Genomic DNA, 23,931 nt, shown 5'->3' with positions numbered 1-23,931 from the left:
AGCTTTGCTTATTAAATGACTCATGCAGTGAGTGCTCGCTACTGTATGGCATTTCGGTGCCAGGAACACTGTCTGTCACCTTCGGATCACTGTACGAGACAAGGCGTCATCCGTGTACCTCTGCTAGTGGGGCATACGTAACTAGTCATTTTTACTGGTCGACTCATTGTGCAAAACAAATGTGGTATGTGGTCGACGAGAGGGTTCAGAAATAAGGTGTTTGAAAGTCGTCTGTTTCGCTGCTGTGCTTGTATTGGTTGGTGGCAGATGATTCGTTTTTGGGTGGTATGGCGTTTTTATGTTGTATTTCAGTGCAACAAACTCTCTGCCCAGTCACAGTGTCTGCTCTTTTAATTGAGTTAGATTGTGGTACAGTATCCATACTTTCACTATAGTACAGTTTCTGCTCTTTTAATTGAGTTAGATTGTGGTACAGTACCCATACTTTCACTATAGTACAGTTTCTGCTCTTTTAATTGAGTTAGATTGTGGTACAGTACCCATACTTTCACTATAGTACAGTTTCTGCTCTTTTAATTGAGTTAGATTGTGGTACAGTACCCATACTTTCACTATAGTACAGTTTCTGCTCTTTTAATTGAGTTAGATTGTGGTACAGTCCCCATACTTTCACTATAGTACAGTTTCTGCTCTTTTAATTGAGTTAGATTGTGGTACAGTACCCATACTTTCACTATAGTACAGCTTCTGCTCTTTTAAATGGGTTAGATTGTGGTACAGTATCCACACTTTCACTATAGTACAGTTTCTGCTCTTAATTAAGTTAGATTATGGTACAGTACCCATACTTTCACTATAGTACAGTTTCTGCTCTTAATTAAGTTAGATTATGGTACAGTATCCATACTTTCACTATAGTACAGCTTCTGCTCTTTTAATTCAGTTAGATTATGGTACAGTACCCATACTTTCAATGTAGTACAGTTTCTGCTCTTTTAATTGAGTTAGATTGTGGTACAGTCCCCATACTTTCACTATAGTACAGTTTCTGCTCTTAATTAAGTTAGATTATGGTACAGTATCCATACTTTCACTATTGTACAGTTTCCGCTCTTTTAATTGAGTTAGATTATGGTACAGTACCCATACTTTCAATGTAGTACAGTTTCTGCTCTTTTAATTGAGTTAGATTGTGGTACAGTATCCATACTTTAACTATAGTCCAGTTTCTGCTCTTTTAATTGAGTTAGATTGTGGTACAGTCCCCATACTTTAACTATAGTCCAGTTTCTGCTCTTTTAATTGAGTTAGATTGTAATACAGTATCCATACTTTCACTATAGTACAGTTTCTGCTCTTTTAATTGAGTTAGATTGTGGTACAGTATCCACACTTTCACTATAGTACAGTTTCTGCTCTTTTAATTGAGTTAGATTGTAACACAGTATCCATACTTTAACTATAGTACAGTTTCTGCTCTTTTAATTGAGTTAGATTGTAACACAGTATCCATACTTTAACTATAGTACAGGTTCTGCTCTTTTAATTGAGTTAGATTGTAACACAATATCCATACTTTAACTATAGTACAGGTTCTGCTCTTTTAATTGAGTTAGATTGTAACACAGTACCAAAACGTTCATTATAGTACAGTTTCTACTCTTTTAATTGAGTTAGATTGTAACACAATATCCATACTTTAACTATAGTACAGGTTCTGCTCTTTTAATTGAGTTAGATTGTAACACAGTACCAAAACGTTCATTATAGTACAGTTTCTACTCTTTTAATTGAGTTTGATTGTGATGCACTACCTACATTTTTTGACCCAGCTTATGAAGTAGACTATTTACAAAGTCGAATATTTTACTGTATTTTGGCATATTATTTTACCTTAGTTTTTCTTTATTTCCAGACTAATTAAGTAAGTAGTAAGTGTGGCCTTGTGTTTCGCAGACAGCATGCTAATTGGTACCCTACTCCCACATGCCAGCTGCTACTTCTGCTTCCTAAAATACTTGACTCAGGCACTTGACTCACTGCTAACATCAACAACTACTGGACAAATTCCTTCTTTCCTATTGTAAGGTCAACCAGTTCTGAGCACAGGGACTAAGCATCACAACACAGTTAGCTAATCCCATTTGTCACAGAAGGGCCGCGCCGGTGGGATGACGTAATGGCGTACATATTCACTGATTGCCTTTACATTTACATGCAAATGTACTAGATGGTGATGGGAAATGATATTTTATTACATACAGTTTACCCACAGTTGTTCATTTTGAACATTTTGAACATGTGTGCGTGTGTTAAAGCACTGGTGGGTTAAAGGTGGAGGCCAAATTCCAGCTGACCACTGAATATGGTGGTCTTGTCATCTATTGGTTTTGCACATACTTTGCCATTACCAGGAAAATCATCTGTACTACATTTTTTGATTATACCGAAGCATCTTTCTCTGTCCTGATGAAAATAGCATTGTGGTCACAGCTGGAGCTCCATTTGGGACTGGGCTTTTTAAAAAAACAACAACAAAAGAAGGAGCTAAAACAGTCCAAGAAGGAGCTATTTTGTCTAGCCTCGTCTGTGCTTGTTTCTAGTGCTGCCGCCCCCTGCTGTCAGGGGGACAATGCAGCATGGCCTGGTGAGTACCGCCTGAGTCCTAAGCTATATTTGCAGCTCTGTCTGTAGACGCATTTGACGTGGAGAATGTAATTCTGGAAAACTCCTTTGCATCTGCTAGTGCTGTTAGCTATGGTAGCTATCCGTGTGCGCGGCCATGCCGCAGGCTGGGTGAGTAACGGGCTGCTCTGTGGGCTTCTGCCGGCTTTTTTTTTATTATTATTTTTAGCTGGGCTCAGGCAGCCTTCCCAGTCCACCCAGGGAGCCTCTCTGTTCCCATTAGCTTGCGATAAGGCGGGTGATTCCATGGGGTTTTGGACCAAGGCTACAGTTCTTTCTCTTCAGGACAAAAAAAAGGGAAAAGAAGAAGAAAAAAAAGGCCCTTCTGTCTTTCTCCAGTTTTCCCTTAACAGGCTTTGAAGAGGGCTCAGTTGTATTCATGTATGCCCCATAAATATTGATCAGAAATTCTGCAAGTCTTTTTTTTTTTTTTTTGCTTTGAAGGCGCGGTGATGGATTAGTTTCCTTATACCCTTCAGAAACGACAGGAATAATTCATTGGATAGGAAGCAAGTGGAGCAGGAATTGAGTCCGGGCGTCAGCAACGGCGATGCGTTTCTGTGTCTCCTAAATTCACTGCTTCTAACTTGCTCTACAGTTCAAATGGGGAATTCCAGCTATTCTCCAAAAGACCTGCATGATTCGGTGGCTGTGATGAACACAATCAGAGTGGGTTTGGTGTGAAATGGTGAAATCGTAGAGAAACTTACAAAGATTTTTTTTTCACTTTACAGGAACCAGGGGTCACCTTGACTACGGAACAAATATAGCCATTTCATTGACTGTCCGAAAAGCACCAAAGAGCTTCCACATGTCTTCAGAATTTTATATGCAGTCTTTTCTTTGGGGGACTATTTTGAGAAAAACAGGCCACAAAAGCGTCCCAAACCAGTGGTAAAACTGTATCTCAGACATGGAGAAAAGTATCACCCACTAATTGATTGTTTCTTCTGAAATCGAGGCTAATCTGATCAAGGCCCTTTCTGCGAGGGCTTTTAGAGGAGGCATTAAACTCATCAGACTTCGGGTTCCATCCCACATCCGTTCACGCTCCAGACTGAAGCATTTCACACCAAAACCACTCTGGATAGATTCGTTTACATCTCAAGCCCTTAATTATGAAGAAAATGAGAGAACACTCACACCTAATATCTGCAGTTTGCGTTAATGATGCCCATTTCGAAGCATTAAAGAAGTGAAATGATTTCTTTCCTTTTGCATCCTGGTTCCTCTCCAGATTTCTTCCTGTCAGTCTATAAGAGTTTACTCTGCCACTGTCGCCTCTGGCTTTTGAATAAACTGCAACAGTCTACAAACAGCATCTTCTGCATAAAGCTAAGGGACCAAGAATGAGCAACCTCTTAGGCTTCTTAATAAAACACAAAAACAGTCAATATCCTTCATGTCAGAACATCATGGGCCCTATCTTACACTCTGCACAAGGCTTGTAGCGATGCTTATTGCTATCTTGCAGTCCATCAACAGTCTTGCCTTCCGCCTGCTTGTGAATATATCTGCGCCGATGGCCGCGGTGGTCTCGGAATGTGGCGTGTTCAGGTACATTTCTGAGGGTCTTGCTTTCTTGGCTACGAAAAACACAGGTGCCCCATTGACCGAAAACAACCTAGACATTGCTATTGCAGCCGCTTGCAATCTAGCGGTCGATTGAGGAACTGCAGGGTCCTGTAACTGGGGGGCTTCGCACTTTCTTTCACCTCCAGCCAGTCTGGCCATTCTCTCACTGGATGCTTTTTGTTTGTATTGCACCAAATCGGAACACTCTTTTTGCATCGACTTCCTCTGGAAGCCATTTCCATTTCGGAGGTACAGGGTTTTGCACAGACGGCGACAGTATACACTCACCAAGCAGTGTAACAGTAACTGTGCAGACGCTCTCATCCAGAGCCATTTACAAAAGCTTAGACACTACTTGTGCACAAGTCAACTTTGCCCAGGTATTCTCGGAAGAGGTGGGTCTTCAGTCTGCGTTTGAAGACAGCGAGCGACTCGGCCGTTCGAGCACCCAAGGGAACTTTGTTCCACCACTTCGGTGCAGGACAGAAAAGAGCCTGGACGCTTGTCTTCCGTGGATTTTGAGGGATGGCGGGTCGAGCCGAGCCGTACTTGAAGCTTGAAGGACTCTTGGTGCAGATTGGCTTTTGACCATTGCCATCAAGTACAGAGGGGCTGGTCCTTTCTTGGCTTTGTAGGTCAGTGTCAAGGTTTTGAATCTGTTTGATTAGCTACAGATGCTGCGTTTGCTAGTTCAAAATAAAAAAATAATATATTGTTTGTGTTTACAGACTATCCAACTCTTACTTTAAACAAGCAAGGCCCTTTAAAATGGCTATTTCCCGAATTCTAAAAAGAACGGCACTTCTTAAAACAATTACACAGCAAACGGATTGATCAGTGAGGCACCGACGTGCCGGTACGGGAAAGAAAGCTCCACCTAAGCAAATATTGGATTAGGGTGTTGATGAATGTCTAGCCTCTGCTTGCAGACAAATTTGTTTGTGCAGATTAAATCAAAGACGTTGAAAAGATGGAGGACGGCCCAGCGCTGTCAGCAGCTGCCGTTAAAACTCATCTTAATCCTCGGCCATGTCTCTGATGTCAGTGCTGCAGCGGCTCCGGCGGAGCCGAAGACGCCCAGAGGAGATCGCCAGGAACCCCCGATGTTCTCAGATCACACCAGCTGCTGTCAGAGTTCTAGAATTACACATCCGTAAGAAACGCATGCAATCCTGTTCAATACGTCTAGCAAGAGAGCACTCGAGAGAGAGAGAGAGAGAGGGAGGGAGTGGGCCAGACAGATCCAGTAATTTGATAGCGCCGGCGTGATGAGTTTGGGTGACTGCGCTCATGCCCAAAGTTGGCACAGTGCCAGCGGTGGCCAGGTGCGGCGGACGGCGCTCCAAAAAAAATCACCCACCCCCCAATGCCTGCCGATTTCAGAACGGCCTGCTTTTACAACGACGCTGGATGTGGTGCCGGTCCCAGACATATCGAGCCCTGGCTTTCGGCGACTCTTGAGAGTTCGATGAAAAATCTGACTCACGCTCTACCCCAAATGTAGTCAAGTAATCAGCCAAGACTTTTTTTGTCATGGTTTTGAAATGTTCTGTTTTTTTGAGTAGTCAGGTTCCAACCCACTTACCCTCTTATTACGCACTAAGGTGTTATACTCAGTAACTACAGTAACTGTGCAAACTGGTGGGTTGGATTATTCCTCGGTAATAGAAGTGTGTAATTAAACTTTTGGCCTGCCTGCGAGCCATTGGCCAAGGCTAAGGCACTTCCGCCTTCCATCTACGTCAATGGTAACTACCGTCAATGTCAATGCTATATAATCTGCAGGCGTCTGAGCCGTCGTCAATATGTGAGAGACTCCCGCAAGTCTGCTGTTGAACCATGAGTCGTATGCTATCTGGGAATAATTGTTGGACGCTCCTTCTCCTACTCCACCGAGGCCTCAGCTTATGAACTTGACCTATGCCAGTACAGCTCAAGGGCCATCAGACATTCCCCTCTGAAGGTAAAAAGACAAGGCCATTCCTTGAAGTACATAAAATGAGCATTAAATTGGGTAAAATGTTCGGTGTCTCACCGTTTTTCTTATTTTTCTTCTTTGGAGCTATTAAGGCTAACGTAGCTGACAAGCAATGTAAGCTGCTTAAATAAGCTGTATCAATTAGCCTGATGCTAACTGCGCCATTATCTGTGAATCCGTGAGAAGGGTTCTACCTTCGTGATAACAGCATCGTCCGTACCCTCGAGGTCGCCAATTATCATGAATAAAATCAAGGCGGTGATGATCTACGACACTCGCCTTCAGCGGGGTAGTGTGGGTTTACGTTACCCAGTCTTGCCTGATTGACTTCCTTTAGGCCACGGCGGAAATTGTTCAACTTGGCCAATCGATGCCGTTAAGACCTGGCTACCGAAGCCGCTCGGGTGTCGGCATGCTCAAATAAAGGTGAGGTAGCTGCTCCTCATAAAACAGCCTCATGTTGGACCTTTTCTCCCACTGTGGTGCACCGCCTAACATGGGCAGAAGCAGCGAGAGGACTGTGCACCCTCTCTCTCTCTTCCTTACTTCCTACCCCCCCACCGGCATTCCTGCAGTAGATGAGGGAAAAGCTCCTGACGCAGGCGAGGGAATGCGTGACGTTTCTGCTCCGACCACATGGTCAGCTGCAGTGATCTGCCACAGCCAAACGCCCTAAAGAGGAAAGGTCTGACACTCGCAGCTGAGATAGTTGGCTCCCAAGCTCAGCACAGCTGCTACCTAGTGGTTAGCTGGGTGCCTGTGGTGGGAGACTAGGTTTGCATCAGCGTGGAATTCAGGGCAGGCGACGATGTGTAGACTAGCCTCCATGGGTGTAGAAACCCATCCTCCAATTCAGGCAGTGGACTGAAAGTAAAAGTAGCCTAGCTAAACCAGTGTTGGGGTTAGTGTCAGCATAGGGACAAGCGATGCAACTGAATATAAGGACGTTCTTGAGAGATACGCAAACAGACTCCAACAGGGGGCGCTCTGTTCACCTTTTTACCGCATATCTCCCAGTATTTGATTTGCAGTTGCATCCGAATATGTTACTGAATCAATACTTTACTTCTTGCCTGCTTCCCTTGATTGACTGGCTGCTTGTGGTAGGAGACTAGGTTTGCACCAGCGTGGAATTCCGGGCAGACAAAGATGGCCGAGGTGAATACCCGTCCGAATACTTTACCGAATTGATACTTGACTTCCTGTCTGCTTTCCTTGATTGCACCTCGTCTGTGTCTCATAGCCTACGGAAATGTACTGGCAGAGCCGACTAGCTGATGGATCCACATGGCTACCAGATCAGGCAGAATCAAAATCAAATCAGATCAGGTTAAGAAACAGAATATTTACACACAAACTTACCCTATGCATACATCATTGCACTGTTTAAAATGTACAATTTTAATATAGAATAGGGGAAATGTTTACATTACTATTTACGTATTAGTATCCAATATGGGTTCTGATAAAACCGTGATTCGTTCTGACCCATGAACCGTTATATCGGTGGCATGAGTGGGCTTTTTAATTGGATATGTATTATCAGTTAGCACAATATTTTTTTCTGGGATAGTTTATGGTCCCAAAAATATTATTATGCTATTGTGACAGGGCCTACGTTTTAGTAAAGGATTCAAATGCAGACGGCCATCAGTGGTTCACTGGCGTGGCATTCATTTTTTAGGTAATCATGCGAACGCAAACGTGTAGTTCGTACAGCAAGAAGAACATAAGGAGGTTAGGTGCTAATGCTAGCTTCCACATTTTTCGTAGGCCCTACAGATTGCTAGAATAGTTAGAGTTTTTAAATGACATCCAGTGGCATCCAGTGAAAGACATCGAGCACTGAGTTCCAAGCCAGGCAACTGCTGTTTAGAGGGGCATTGCTATAATATTGAACAAGGATGGAAAGCTAAAATTTTGAATAAAGTAATAACAGAGTATGAATGATGAGCAGAATAAGAAATTCTTTAAACGCTCCATTATAGCACAACGCATGTGTAGGATTGCTGTGCAGACTGGTCTCATCTCATCTCTCAAACTGACCATGTATGCAGATCTTTAGCATATGTTCATTTTGTCCCCTGGTAGCCTTGTTCCAAGCACTGACCACACACTAGCTTCTCTGGCCCTCACATCCGGCCCTCATCTCAGTCCAGGCTTTGTATGATTGTGTCTCATGTCTGCTGCAGCTCCGCCGCTTTGGCCGCCGCTCGTGTAACATATGGTGTGGACATGCCCCTGGGGTGGGGTCCTGCAGAAAGGACAGATGGAGGGGCTTTGGGCCTCGATGGGAGTTTTCCAAATCCCCTCTCGGAGGTAATGCTAAAGGATAACGTTTCTCGGAGCTAATGCTAAAGGCTAGCGGTAAGGCGCCAGCCGGGTCTGAACCCGCACATTTTTACGGGCCTGGATTCAGGGACTCGACTTTATTCTCTTGTATCTTCTTCGTCTTCTTCAAATTCTGAGGAAGCTCTAACCGTTGCGGGGTAACTGCTGTATGTTGGATGTTGAATATGAAGGCAGAGTAAAAGATTTGTCACCTTTACCCTGTTCTTTATGATCTTTAATAAAAAAACATAAAGAATCATACACAAATGTACATGTTCGGGAGGGGGTTCTGAAATTAACACAGGGTCAGAGTATACATAGTATTTGCTTAAATATCCCTTAACAAATTTTTACCCTGACCAGATGCTTTTGATAGCCGTTCAATTAAATGTGTTGGTTTCCTGGCATTGACATGGCTGTTAAGCACTGTCCACATATTTTCGGCAAGTTTGAGGTAGGGATGCACCGATCCATCTTTTTCTGTTCCGATACAGATACAGATACATGAACTTTGTGTATTGGCCGATACCCGATACCAATCCGATACCTTTGTTGAATTAATAAACCATATACCTGATCACCTGGGAGAGACTTAAGGCATCAGGATGAACATAATCAATACTTTACTAACTTTGTAAAAAAAACTATAACAAATGAACACAGATATAAATATAAACCCAATTTCGGCTTCTCAAGTCGATGGAAATACAACACTCACTAGACTGTAGACAGTGACCCTGGAGTTCCAGCAGCTTTCAGTTGAAGAAAGGCCAGTTCCTTGGTGGTTCTTGGGCTGTTCCTGACCATCTCAAGTTCATGTCAGCAGTGGGTGCCTGTTTTAGATATTCTTACAGACTAAGTGGCTAAACTTTGTATATGTATTGTTTTTTTATATTATTTTTAGATTTTTATATATTTTTTTGTGGAGTTCAGTTAACTCTGTTGGTTTTCTGGCATTGACATGGCTTAATAGGGTTTCGATAGGGTTGAGGTCAAAACTTTAGGAAGGTCATTGCAAAAGCTTAATGTTAGCCTGGTTTATCCATATCACAACTACCTACAGCTAAAGCTTATGCCAGCAAAAATTCAGAGATTGTCCTCCTTTATTATTATCCTAGCCCCTTTCTACTATGCGCTAGTTCCTCTGGCAGCAAAGCATCCCCAGAGCACGATGCTGCCACCACCATGCTTAACAGCTGGTACAGTGTTCTTGGGGTTGAATGCCTCACTGGCGACGAGGTTCTTAAGCACTTAAGCATATTATTTAATACAACTGCGATAAGAATTTTAATTGGAAGGAAATATCTTGGCAACTGGTTTCAAAGAACAAAGCTTGGTTCGTCCAGGTCAGTCTCCTATCACCCCAAAAAACCTTGTATCTCCAAAATAGCATTTTCACACGAGAAGGACAAAAAAACCCCTTTCAATTGAAGTCAGTGTAAAAAGAGTTTATTCTGAGCCATTCATGAGTATTTCTATCAATCCATTCATTATATGAATTATGTCAAAAAGTCAAAAACGGCAAGAATGAAAAGATTCAAGTTTTTTTTTTGTGGCAGTGACGATACACAGGGATATCCATAGAAATGAGTGTGTGCCAAAGTTTCCAAGGTCAGCTGAGTGCTCTCCTTTTTTCCGAAACTCCAGGCCCGCACAAAGTGACCTCGTGAGCGTGGTGCCAGACAACTTCATACAGAGCGGCATCTGTGTGAAAACTGTCACAAAAGCTTTATATAGTAATGCGCCTGCTTGCATTTAAACGCACACACACACACACACACGCACACACACCGGCCACCTCTCCTGTGTGAAAATTGAGAGTGCGGTGCTATAAATGTGTGCTGGCACAGTGACAATCTCTCCCTGTGGTTGGCATGGTTTCAATCTAACTTTCTTTGTTGGCATTTGTGTGTGCGAGTGTGTGTGTGTGTGTGAGCAGAGCAGAACAATTCCCTACACCCCCTTGTTCCTTGTATTGTAAGGAGCATACAGCTGCACCCATGCGGCCTAAACGCGAGGGGTTAAAAACAGCCTCATCATGTCAGTCAAAATCAGAGCTAACCATGACTGTCAGAGCTGGGCTTCCAGTTATTTTTTTGTGGATTTGTCACTTAATGATTTCATATATTTAAACAAATTATGAAATAACTTTGCAATTGGCGCCGTGGCATTATGGGAAATGTAGTTCACCAGCTACAGTTACCAGAGTTAACGCTAGCATGTATCGAATCACGTTTGAGAAGTCTGGCGAACACACATGACCACCCGACCACTCATCGTAAGCAACTAGTGAGATGTACCATGCAACTTACATGGCTAAAGCTAGCTAGCTGTCCAATGAATGGTTTAAGAAATCCACCGTCAGCACGATGGACACTGTCATATCCTTTTTATATTCGATAAACCAAGACCTGGCTGAAATTTGCTCCTTACGTTTTTACATTATAATTAATGTAACATTTATTTTTTTATGAAAGGATACAAAGGCAGTAAATGCAACATTGCATAGCCATATATGGCGTCGTGGCATTATGGGAAATGTAGTTCACCAGAGTTAAGGCTAGCATGATGTAATAAGGTCAGATCGGCCCGTTGGCATCGCATCATGTTCGAGAAGTCTGCCGAACGCACATGACCACTCAACCACTCGTCCTAAGCAACCAGTGAGACATGCCACACGTATAATTGGCTAAAACTAGCTAGCTGTCCAGTGAATGGTTCGCGAAATCCACCGTCAGCACGATGGACACTTTTATATCCAGGCAACACCTACCCTCACGTCCGTGCCGCGTGTGAACGGCTATGCATTTTGGCAGTCATCCGTGATCGGATCACCTGAGGTGCATGTTCATGCTTTAGCTTTACTTAGCATTAGCGTCCATGGAGCCCAGTCCCACTAGCATACCTGAGCCTGACCTTATCTGAGGGGGGGCAAGGCCAGTTCTGTAGATGTTCATCGAGGTTTTATGTGACTTCCTTTTCTGTATTTTTTGGGTCATTTTGGTCAACGGATGTTATCTTAAAGTCGAAATGCATTTGTGCCCTTGTGTCCCTACGTCTGCACATGCAGTGAAGTCCTTATGGACGAAGTGAGTGAGACGGGCACGACAGGAAATGTCAACGCTCGCTGGCTGTAAGTGCTTGCGTCTGCCCATGAAGAAGACCGATACCCATTTTCTTTTCCGTCACTTGCTGAGGAATTATATACATTGGCCCTGGTGAAGACATGTCTGTTTGGGTTACATTCTTGGCTAAGAGGATGCGTAGAGAGGCCCAAAGTCCTTACAGGAAAGTCCGTCCAGGCTGTGGCAATCTCAGCAACCCCTCCCAGATCAGACTAACCAGGCTAACTCTTCGAAATCTGGATTGGATCGAAATTGCATACCTAGTTTGTGTGTTTGGCTTAAAACACACACACGCACACACCATGTTTTCTGCCATGTTGTGGCTGCCTGTTCAAAATGACATGTGTTGTTCATCAGGCGAACAAGTCCTTTACGAGAAGCGAGCATAAACATGGCATTTTCCTGCCTGTCCCAGGCTTCAATTTTATTTATTAATGATAATTCAGGCAAAAAAAAAATCAAATTTACAAGCTCAACCCCCTCCCCTAAACCAAGACATGGACGGACATTTGCTCCATTAGTTTTCACACTGGAGCTACGAGGCTAACGGAGCTAACAAGTAGCTACATTAGCACGGCTCTGAAATGGGAACTGTCGGCCGAGGGAGATCTCTACAGATGAGGGTGTAGTAACCTATGAAAATTAGGGTTGAATTAATATACATTTTAATTAATGTTCCATTTTTTTATGAGGGACGCAAAGGCAGTAAATGCTAGATTACTGCATTAGCTAACATGCTAACTTGTTAGCTACATTGCATACTCTTACTATCTTGGCTATCTGTGTGTGTGTGGTGTGGGGTGGGTAGGTGGGTGAAGGGGGGGTGGGGGTTATGGAGGGATTGGCTTGTGTAAATTTGAGTTTGTAATGGTGGGGTCTGGCAGAGCCCACCCGCTTCTTCACCTAAACTCGTAGCTTTTAGTGTGCGCCACGTTTACATTAGCTTTCATCTTGCAGTGTGTCCGAATGTCAGGTCAGCGTTAGGCTGGGGCATGGTTTACCTCAGCACGGCCTTTGAAGTGAAATGTTTAGTCTTCTCATGGACTATGTGTGTGTGTGTGTGGAGGAATGTGAGGCAGAAACACACACACACACACACACACACACACACACACACAACAACCAGGTCAGTGTTATGGCTCTGTCTTTTCCGGCAGAGAATGTATGCCCTGTGTTTGACCTCTGCACACACACACACACTCTTGCACGCACCGCTGAAGAGCAGTTAATGACCCTGCCGTCTAGACCCCCTAAGTGCTACTGTGAGAGACATTGATTGGGTGGAAGATGACACTTCCAGAGAGAGAGAGAGAGAGAGAGCGAGTGAGCGAGCAAACGAGAGAGAGAGAGAGCGAGAGAGAGAGAGAGAGAGAGAGAATAATAGAGACAGAATTGAAATAATAAAACGTAGAGAAATAAAAAGCGTGAGAGAGAAAAATGAGAGAGAGAGAGAAGAAGCAAGAGGATAGAGAAGAAAGAGAGAGAGAGCGAGAGAGAGAGAGCGAGTGGAGGAGTACTGAATCTCACCTCAGGCGTTAATGTCACAGGCTATTTCTCAGCACCTCAACCACACACAACCCCCCCCACCCCCACACACACACACACACACACTTGCTTTACTATATTAGTGAGACTTATACACTTACACCATAACCTAACTTTCAGCTTAACCTTGGTTTGTGCTAAAAACAGGAGCAGGGTACTCATGTCGTCGTGTCATTTTGAGAACATTTGGTCCTCACAGAGATTACTACAAGTACACACACACACACACACATACAATGAAAGAGGCAGGATGTTTGCTTCTGTTGTTTCCCACTGAAGCTATGAGGCTAATGTAGCTAACAAGTACTGGAAACGTAAACGCCGCCAGTTAGCATGGGGCCGCCCTGAAAGTGTATGGAGTTGTTCAGTAATCCCTAATGGAGGATGACTCACTGTTATCTATAAACATGGAGTAACATCCAAAGCAGAGCTAAGAACAGTAGCAGCAGCTCCAGCGGTGTTGCGTTAGCGGCAGTTTAAAAACAAGCGGTAACCTTCGCTCGATTCAGAGAAAGCATGTCCTAGCCTTCACTCGTCCAGCGCTAGTACAGTTCATAAGCTCTTCATCACAACCCCTATAGTTTATAAACTCTTCATCACAACCTTTACTGTTCATAAACTCTTCATCATTTTTGCTGTTCATAAACTCTTCGTCACAACCTTTACTGTTCATAAACTCGTCGTCACAACCATTGCTGTTCATAAACTCTTCGTCACAACCTTTACTGTTCATAAACTCGTCGTCACAACCTTTACTGTTCATAAACTCGTCAAAACCTTTACTGTTCATAAACTCGTCGTCACAGCCTTTACTGTTCATAAACTCGTCAAAACCTTTACTGTTCATAAACTCGTCATCACAGCCTTTACTGTTCATAAACTCGTCACAACCTTTACTGTTCATAAACTCGTCGTCACAACCTTTACTGTTCATAAACTCGTCAAAACCTTTACTGTTCATAAACTCGTCGTCACAACCTTTACTGTTCATAAACTCGTCAAAACCTGTACTGTTCATAAACTCTTCATCATTTTTGCTGTTCATAAACTCTTCGTCACAACCTTTACTGTTCATAAACTCTTCATCATTTTTGCTGTTCATAAACTCTTCGTCACAACCTTTACTGTTCATAAACTCGTCGTCACAACCATTGCTGTTCATAAACTCTTCGTCACAACCTTTACTGTTCATAAACTCGTCGTCACAACCTTTACTGTTCATAAACTCGTCAAAACCTTTACTGTTCATAAACTCGTCGTCACAACCTTTACTGTTCATAAACTCGTCAAAACCTTTACTGTTCATAAACTCGTCATCACAACCTTTACTGTTCATAAACTCGTCAAAACCTTTACTGTTCATAAACTCGTCAAAACCTTTACTGTTCATAAACTAGTCATCACAACTCCTACAGTTTATAAACTCATCATCACAACCTTTACTGTTTATACACTTTTCATCACAACCCATACAGTTTTTACACTTGTAATCACAACCCATACAGTTTATGAACTCTTCATTACACCCCTATAGTTTATACACTTTTAATCACAACCCATATATTTTACAAACTCTTCATCACAACCTTTACTGTTCATAAACTCATCACACCCCACAGGTAATATACTCACCATCATAACCGCAACAGTTTCTACACTCTTCATCACAACCCTGCAGTTTATGAACTCTTTATCATAACCGCAGCTGTTTATACACTCTTCATCACAACCCTCACAGTTGATAAACTCTTCCTCACTACCTTTACTGTTCATAACCTCATCACATCCAACAGTTTATATACTCATCATCATAACAGCAACAGTTTATACACTCTTCATTACAGCCCTGCAGTTTAAGAACTCTTCATCACAACCCCTACAGGTTATGAACTCTTTAACATAACTGCAGCTGTTTATACACTCTTCATCACAACCCTCACAGTTTATTAACTCTTCATCACAACCTTTACTGTTCATAAACTCATCACATCAAACAGTTTATATACTCATCATCATAACTGCAACAGTTTTTACACTCTTTATCACAGCCCTGCAGTTTATGAACTTTTCATCACAACGGCTACAGTTTATACACTCTTCATCACAACCCCTACAGGTTATACACTCTTGATTACAGTTTATAGATACACAGAATGATTTATTAATATCATGCTACGTTGAATCACTGACTGCTGGAGCATCTGTTAAAAATATCGCAACGGCAGCTTTTTCCAATATCGCGCAGCCCTACTTTCCATCTCTCGCTCGTACTCTTCCTTCTCTTATTCTTTTTCTCTCGCTGTATTTCTCCCTTCTTTACTCACTTAGCTCACTCCTGTCTCTTTTGTTTTTCTCCTTCTCTCACTCTTTTCTTTGTCCCTCACTATCCATCCCTTCCTCCTCTGTCTCTCTCTCTCTGCATGGCTGTTACCCTATGTCTCTCTTTCTTTTCTCTTTCTTGTGTTCATATTTTCTTCTCTTCTCATCTCTTCTCACTCTTTCTCTCTGTTTCTCTCTATCCTTGTTTTTGGTGAGGTTCCAGTCTTTTTTGTTGTTGTTGTTGTTTTGTGTCCGCTCTGTCTCGTTCTCGGCGGCAGACAGATAAATGACGGGAGAGGCGTGAGTCTCGGAGCAGAGAGGAGAAAAGATGTCTTCCCAGGCTTTTTATTTCCATACCTTTATCGAGCTGTAAATGAAATTAAAGAGAAAATGACGCTGAGCTCCAGCGACCTGTCCCCGCTGCTCCTTCAGCTCTAATGATCCAGCCATAAATCCCCCTGTGTGTCTGTGCGGGTTTGTGCGCGTACGTCTAGCCGCGGCTCGAACACACTCTGTGATGTCTGAGATGAAACATGATAAAGCCTGCGGTGGGCTTTTGGGGAGATATGAGACATAACATCATTACGTCTAATCGCTGACAGACGTATACACTCACAGAGCACTTTATTAGGAACACCTGTACATCTGCTCATTTGTGATATGCGTGAAATCATGCAGATACGGGTCAGCGGCTTCAGGTAATGGTCACCAACATGCGATTTTGAGCCTGGCATGATTGGGCTGGTTGGAGTATTTCTAAGGCTAAGGCTAAGGCTGTTCTCCGGGGGGTTTCATCTCAGCAGACTACATAATGACGTCTGACTCAGGTGACCACTCTGTACAACAGTGGCACGACGTCCAGCCTTGAGGCGGAAGGGCTACAACAGCTGAAGACCAGGCCGGGTTCTGTTTTAGATTGATCAGGTCAGAACTTGCAGACAGCGTGAATCTATGGACCCAACCTGCCTTGTGTCAACAATCCAGGCTGGTGGAGGTGGTGTAATGGTGTGGGGGGGGGATCCTGGTTTCAGGAGCATAACGGTCAGTTCAGTGTTGTTCAGGGCCCTTTTCCAGCAGCTGACCACATGTTATATACAAACAAACCTTGTGTGTATGTGTGTATTGGCAGGTGGCGATTAATGGACTTACAGTCCCACTCGCAAACCCAGCCACTGCCAGCCGCTGCTCCCCTCCCCTGTGTGTGTGTGTATGTGTTGGGGAGGTTTAATTGAGCTGCTGTGACTCATCTAATGATGAAAGGAGAAGAATGCTGTCACAGTGGGAGCATGGCAGGTCCAGAATGAGTCAGATGTGGCTGAGGAAGCAGGTGGTCTGTGTCCGTTCATTGAGAGATTATAGAGGAATAGTTTTACGAATTTAAATAAGAATTAAACTCGTCCAGTTCCCCCTCCTACCCCAGATATATGCAATCGGGCAGGTCATCGTTTGATGTCTGAAGTTTGGGTCTTTAGTTCATATCTTTGGATCTAATGGGTCTAATGTAGCTAATAAGTAGGGCTGGGCAATATGCTAATGATGGTTTTTATCGTATCGTGATGAATTTTGTTGTTATGATAGACAATATCCTTTTCTAAGTGTATCAAGCTGCAGGTTTCATTAGACACAGTGTGATTAGACTGGTTTAATTAGATGAAGACTGGTCTAATTTGATGTATTTATACATGTATCATGATAAATATTGTGAAAAAAGTCTTTAAATATCGTGATATAGTATTTTTACCATATCGCCCAGCCCTACTAACAAGTAATGGAAGCCTATGGACACCAATTAGCATCAGCACTCTCCTCAAACTGTGTGGAGTTGCTCAGTAACAGACTTGTTGACTTGGTTTTTGACACTGCATGACTTGATGGTTGTCTATAAACATGGACTAAAGTATGGAGGAGAGCTGAATAAGCCTCCATAAGCCTCAAATCTCCAGTGAAAAAACTAGCGATGCCATCTACATTTGGGATAAGAGGTAAATAATGTCAGGCTGGTCTAGGTCTAAAAATATGTCTAAAGCGAGGCTTATTAACTCTCAGTGCTTTGAAGGGCAGGATGAACAGCAACAGATGGGCGAAATAAGAGGAGCACAGCCTTACATAAGACAAATGCAGAAGTCTGATCAAACACCGCTGGACACCCACGTCCAGTCCATAAATTACGCTACAGTAATTGTACTGACTTCTATAGGCCGCCTGCACCGCGGCTGTGTGGCTTTGGCTTCTGCATGCCTGCTTACATAACGCGGGCGATTACATAAATTGTTGGGCCTGGTGCGGCAAGCCTGGAGGTCATGATTGTAGCCTGAGACAGATTTGAGATAAGGATTAGGGTTAGAGTTGGGATTTGGGTTAGCGCAATCGCCTTCTGTTCTGAGGACACGCCGTGCGAGAAAGTGAAACCGAAAGAGTCTTTGCGCTCTGGCAGGGAGCTTCAGCGTGTTCAAAAGATATTGTTAATCCAATATCAACAAGCCAACCTCTCCAGGCTCCGCCCACCAACGTGTTCTTTCATGTCTTCTGTTGTGAGGTTGGACAAGCTTTAAAGATAGCTGGTAAAAACTCTAATGAGAGACTGTAACTCCACCTCAGTTTATACCACAATACCTGCATTTAGAGTGTTATTAATATTTAACCCTAATGAGAGACTGTAGCTCCACCTCAGTGTATATGACAATACCTACATTTAGAGTGTTATTAATATTTAACCCTAATGAGAGACTGTAGCTCCACCTCAGTGTATATGACAATACCTACATTTAGAGTGTTATTAATATTCACTCTAATGAGAGACTGTAACTCCACCTCAGTGTATATCACAATACCTACATTTAGAGTGTTATTAATATCCAACCCTAATGAGAGACTGTAGCTCCACCTCAGTGTATATCACAATACCTACATTTAGAGTGTTATTAATATTCCACTCTAATGAGAGACTGTAGCTCCACCTCAGTGTATATCACAATACCTACATTTAGAGTGTTATTAATATTTAACCCTAATGAGAGACTGTAGCTCCACCTCAGTGTATATCACAATACCTACATTTAGAGTGTTATTAATATTCCACTCTAATGAGAGACTGTAGCTCCACCTCAGTGTATATCACAATACCTACATTTAGAGTGTTATTAATATTAACCCAAATGAGAGACTGTAGCTCCACCTCAGTGTATATCACAATACCTACATTTAGAGTGTTATTAATATTCCACTCTAATGAGAGACTGTAGCTCCACCTCAGTGTATATCACAATACCTACATTTAGAGTGTTATTAATATTCACCCTAATGAGAGACTGTAGCTCCACCTCAGTGTATATCACAATACCTACATTTAGAGTGTTATTAATATCCAACCCTAATGAGAGACTGTAGCTCCACTTCAGTGTATATCACAATACCTACATTTAGAGTGTTATTAATATTCAACCCTAATGAGAGACTGTAGCTCCACCTCAGTGTATATCACAATACCTACATTTAGAGTGTTATTAATATTTAACCCTAATGAGAGACTGTAGCTCCACCTCAGTGTATATCACAATACCTACATTTAGAGTGTTATTAATATTAACCCAAATGAGAGACTGTAGCTCCACCTCAGTGTATATCACAATACCTACATTTACAGTGTTATTAATATTAACCCTAATGAGAGACTGTGTATTTATGTCTTTGTGGGGACTAGATCTGACAAAATCTGACAAAAGACTGTATGTGGCAGAGGGGATATAAAAAAGACTTTTTTATAGAGGCCAAAGATTTTATTATTATAAATGAAATAGTTTATAGGAATGCACGCCTAATAGTGTATGTGGGGCAAAGTCATGAGTTTGCCTCCTTTGGTGTGAAAGTGGAATGGCAGATGCTGTTCTTGCCCTGTGGTACCGGCATCTGTGTGTTTGCATGTGTGTGTGCGCTTGTGTCATCACCCTCTGCAAAACGTCTCTTTTAGTGTGAAGTTTCTATATCATTAATCAATGTCAGCAGTACAACCTGGCCTCCGGCTTTTTCCTGCCATCAGGGAGAGCGGAGTGTTTTTGTGGCACCTGAAGACATGAGCGCTGGACCTGTGTGTTTATTGTACCTCAAATCTCTCCTAATAGTGTGGAACTGAAAAACGCCAAAAAAAACAGACTCTGGAAGGCCTTTAAGCTCTGTGTCCCATTCAGGCCTACCACAGGCATGAATTACACACTCACACAAATACGGCATAATTAAACCAATTATTGAGAGCTTTTAGAGCTCCCGAGTGGCACAACTGTCTAAGTGCTTGGCCCTATTGTGTGCTGGATCCCCAGTGATACCACCACCGCTCGTGGCTGGGAGTCCCAGAGAGCGTAATTAGTCTTCCTCTCTCTGGGTGGATGGGATCGTCCTCCCTCTCCCCCATCACAGTGCAGGGCTAGTCAGGATAGGCGTGTGTTAGCTGAGGTAACAGAATTAGCGGTTAGCGCTCTCTTCCAAGAGCGTTGAGCGGCAGCTGCGTCGCTTTAGTGTGAGTTAAGACGCAGTGCAGCTTCATGCGAATTGAGAAAGGATGTTTTAGCAATCGCACTCCAAGCACTGGTAGCATCATGTGATGGGGGAATCTGAGCTAGTGGGTGGGAATCTTTTAAATGCCTTAAACAGAGACCGAGACTAAGTAAGGATTGTATGGGGTGGTGTTGGATTTTTATAGTGTGCATGTAGGTGGGCTCCCCCTACAGTTGTTGAGCGCAATTCACTTTTACACCACTGCCGTAAATACAAATCATACTTTGAGCGCCATCTCTTGGACAGCTTTACACATGCATTTGTTCACAAGCTGAAGGATAGAGAAGTGAACAGAGCATGAAGACTGACGTGGTAGAGCAGTTCTACAGGATTGTACATCAGATTCGTTGATTTTGAAGTTGATTTTAAAGGTGTTTTAAAGACAGTTCCTGGATACGCAAAATATCCTGAAATCGTCAAGCAACACTGTGTAGCATTTTTTACCTTAAAATAACAGCTTCAAATTGACCAAAGGCAGTGTAAAGTGTGCCCTTTAGTGATGGCTCAAAGCGCTGATTACACTTCCCAACTGTAGGGGAAGCCCCCGAGCAAGAAATGCCAATTCTTGCAAAATGCTGCTTTAACACCTAGATAAAATGCACTACTATTGTCCGGCAACTGCATTGTTTTTTTGTACAGCGGTCTTCATTAGGAATATAATATTATATATATTATAATATCTAATATCAGCCTCACATAGTGTGTGTGTGTGTATTAGCATTTGTCTTAGCCTGTACTCTGTGTTCTGCATGGGCTCTTTAGTCCTGGTTGAAAAGCAAAGAAAGGCGTGCGGTTCTCCCGCTGGTAAAACATGCTCCACTGTAACATAGGCCCACACTGCAGACTCTAAACTCTTTCATTTACCTTCTGACAACTGCCGGCTAAGCAGTAATGTCTGTTAATGGCACCTTGGTGATACTACAATTAGAGGTAGATTGGGATTGGGATTAAAATAGCCGATACCCGATCCATTAAAATATGCCTAGATCGGGCCGTCCCTAGTTTTCCTTTATAATCTGCTGCACTACATCCAGCTAAACAGGACTAATGACGCTCTCTGTAATGAAGGATGCAGTCGCAGTGTCCACAGTACGCAAAAGGGCTATTGTTAATCACAGTAACAAAATTTATCAGGATAAGAGAAAGACCTCAAACTCTGGTGGACGTGTATGCGGTTTGAGGCGCACTGTAAACGCTGTGGGTGACTCAGGAGGGGCTTTCAGGAAGCTCTGATGTTTCCCCTGCTGGTAATGGTCCAGATGACTCTGATCAATCCTGCTGTGTTAGTTGCTCACCCAGGCTGGGCTGGGCTGGGCTGGGCTCAGCTCAGCCGGCGCTATCTCCCATTTCCAGCTCCTCTGGGCGAGCGGCGAAGTGCTGGCTGATCTCCAGAGAGAGATACGGGAGGGGAGAATGCTGACACAAGGAGGAACTGTCCCCAGCACGAGGGAGACGAGAGGAGAGGAGACGAGCGAGACGAGACGAGTGTGTAGCGGCTCATATCAGAGCTGTCAGTCAGCCGGTGAACAAAGCCTGTCCTCAGGACAAACCCCGTCACAGTTCTGCCGACGTGCGCCACATCCGAGCTGCGGGGCTCAGGCGTACGTTGGCTGAAGCGCAACACGTGTAACATGGACTTTTTGTGGAGTTAAACAGGTTCCTTTAGAACCGGTTCCTTTTTGGTCATGTTCTCCTGTTCCCATGGCAACGTTGGGAGTTTTGGCAGTACAAGCATCCGCTTTTAAGTGTCCTTCTTTTATTTAGCCTTTTCTTATGGCCTTTACCAATGTGAGTCCTTGCACCTTTCTAGTAGGAGTTTTGGACACAAGGCTGAAGCTCCTTCTAAAGACGCTCACATTTTCTGCTCCACCTGAAATGGTTGCTGCGGATACATAGAGGGGGTGCCTTGACTACTGTGAGAGAAAGCTAACTTGCATGAGACCCAGCTACTGAACATTTTAGGGTCTAAGTTCCTGCATCCTCATGGTGGAGCAGTGGTTCCCAAACCCTGGTCCTGGAGGACCCTGGAGGACCCCCTGTCTTACGTATTTTAGTGGGTTGTTAATGAGCTGATTACCTGGTAATCAGGTGTGTTGGGAGCAGGGTAAACACTAAAATATGCCTCCAGGACCAGGGTTGGGAACCACTGTGGGCTGTTAACACCAAACCAGCACAGGTTTATAAAAAAAAAAAAGCACAGCAGCAGCACTGCTTTTCCTGGATCCCTCGAGGAAAAGAGACCTTAGCAAGAAGCTGCCTGTCACCTTCTGTCACTGCGGTATTGAAAGCACACTCATCTACTGCCCTTCAATATGGTGCTCCAGCTGCACTGCTGCAGAGAGGTATGCCCTGCAACGAGTCAATTGCAAGTGCTCAGAGTTTAGTCAGAGACCAGATTCCCACACTTGAGGAAATCGTAATCTTGCATATGCGCTTTATTAGGAACGTGTATTTGTAGCGAAACCATCGCGGTACAAGGGTCACACTGCGGTATGTGGAATCGCATCATGTGCTATGGAGTATTGCTTTGTTAACTGTAGTCTTGTTTGTTTGTTTGTTTGTGTGTGACTTATTTATACCAAACCGTAATTTTAGGTACCATTACAACTCTATTAGGAAAACTACACTAATACTGGGTAGGGCCTCCCAAATCCTTCCTCTCAAAATGACCTTAATTGTTTGTGCCATGAGTTCTAAGAGATGCTGGTAATCTTCCTTCGGCATTCTGGTCTATTTTGAGGAGCACTTTCATGCAGCGAACCTCCTGCTCTACCACATCCTAAAGGTGTGGCATCATGTCTATGAAACCAGTCTGTAACATTATCATGCTGGAAAGTAGAGCTGGGCAATATGACAATATTTTATCGTTGTCGTGATACACAGTATGCTTTTATGAGTGTATCCTGGATATCATCAGTGCTTAGAGAGCACTGATAATTTGCTCAATTCCTTACAAAGAGTGTAATCAGTAAAAAAAATGTCTTTAAATATCGTGATTTTTTCATATCGCCAAGTTCTACTGGAAAGTAGCTATTAGAAGGTGGGAAATTCTGACCATGAATTACTACATATGGTCAGCAACAGTACCTAAATAGACTTGTTATACTTATACAATGACCCACACTCATGATTGTGCCATTTACTACCAATAGTGTCCAAACACTAAAAGATTAGGATTAAACTTGCTACACGAATCATGTACAGAGTGCAGTTTTGGGCAGCACCATTATGTTTTTTTTTTTTTACGAATACAGGAAACTCGTGGGCTGCACATGGCCCAGATTTCAAATGTCATGTCAAGCATTAAACGCAGCTGCTGGCTGGGCCACGGTTTTGGCCCACAGTGCCAAAACAGACACATACGCGCCTTCAGTGGTGCCTGCTCGGGCAGCTATTTGGCGTCCACATACTTTTGGCCACACATACGTTGCGTCTCAGCCGGTGAGGAGAATGCGGGTCTATCTCCTCGGCACCCCTCAAACACCACTGCCCTCGCTAGGGCAGACCCAGGCTCTTTGCTGTGGTGATGAAGCTGGAGTGTTGTGCTGGGTCCCGCTGTTGCGTGCCTGCCTCCAGACTCATCAGTGGGCTGTGCGCTGTTTGAAGTGGAGATTCATAGTTTGGTGTTCAGGAGGTACACGCCACCTCCAGTCGTGTTTATCTTTAGACTTCAAAGTCTCTTCCTGCCGTGGGTTTGCATCTGAACAAATAAAACGTTTCTTTTGGTTGAGGGGGTGGGGTGAGGGGGGTCTTCCTTTCTCTCCCTCTCTCTCTGAATTCCACCCTGCGTTGCTCACCCCCTAATAATCCGGGCCAAAGGAAAAGGGTCAGCTTTCGTGCACATCTCATTGTGTTCTCAATCTG

The 23,931-nt window shown here is 43.4% G+C and overlaps 1 protein-coding gene across 2 annotated transcripts in view; it reads left to right on the top strand.

Moving 5' to 3' along the window:
* The window catches only part of ldlrad4a (low density lipoprotein receptor class A domain containing 4a), a 79,813-nt gene that overhangs the window by 6,755 nt on the left and 49,127 nt on the right, over positions 1-23,931 (top strand). The gene's annotated exons all lie outside the window — the stretch shown is intronic.

This window comes from Salminus brasiliensis, chromosome 3, assembly GCF_030463535.1.
Source record: "Salminus brasiliensis chromosome 3, fSalBra1.hap2, whole genome shotgun sequence".
NCBI classification, from domain to species: domain Eukaryota; kingdom Metazoa; phylum Chordata; class Actinopteri; order Characiformes; family Bryconidae; genus Salminus; species Salminus brasiliensis.
The sequence above is the reverse complement of the archived record's forward strand: the minus strand, read 5'-3'. Positions and strand labels throughout refer to the sequence as shown.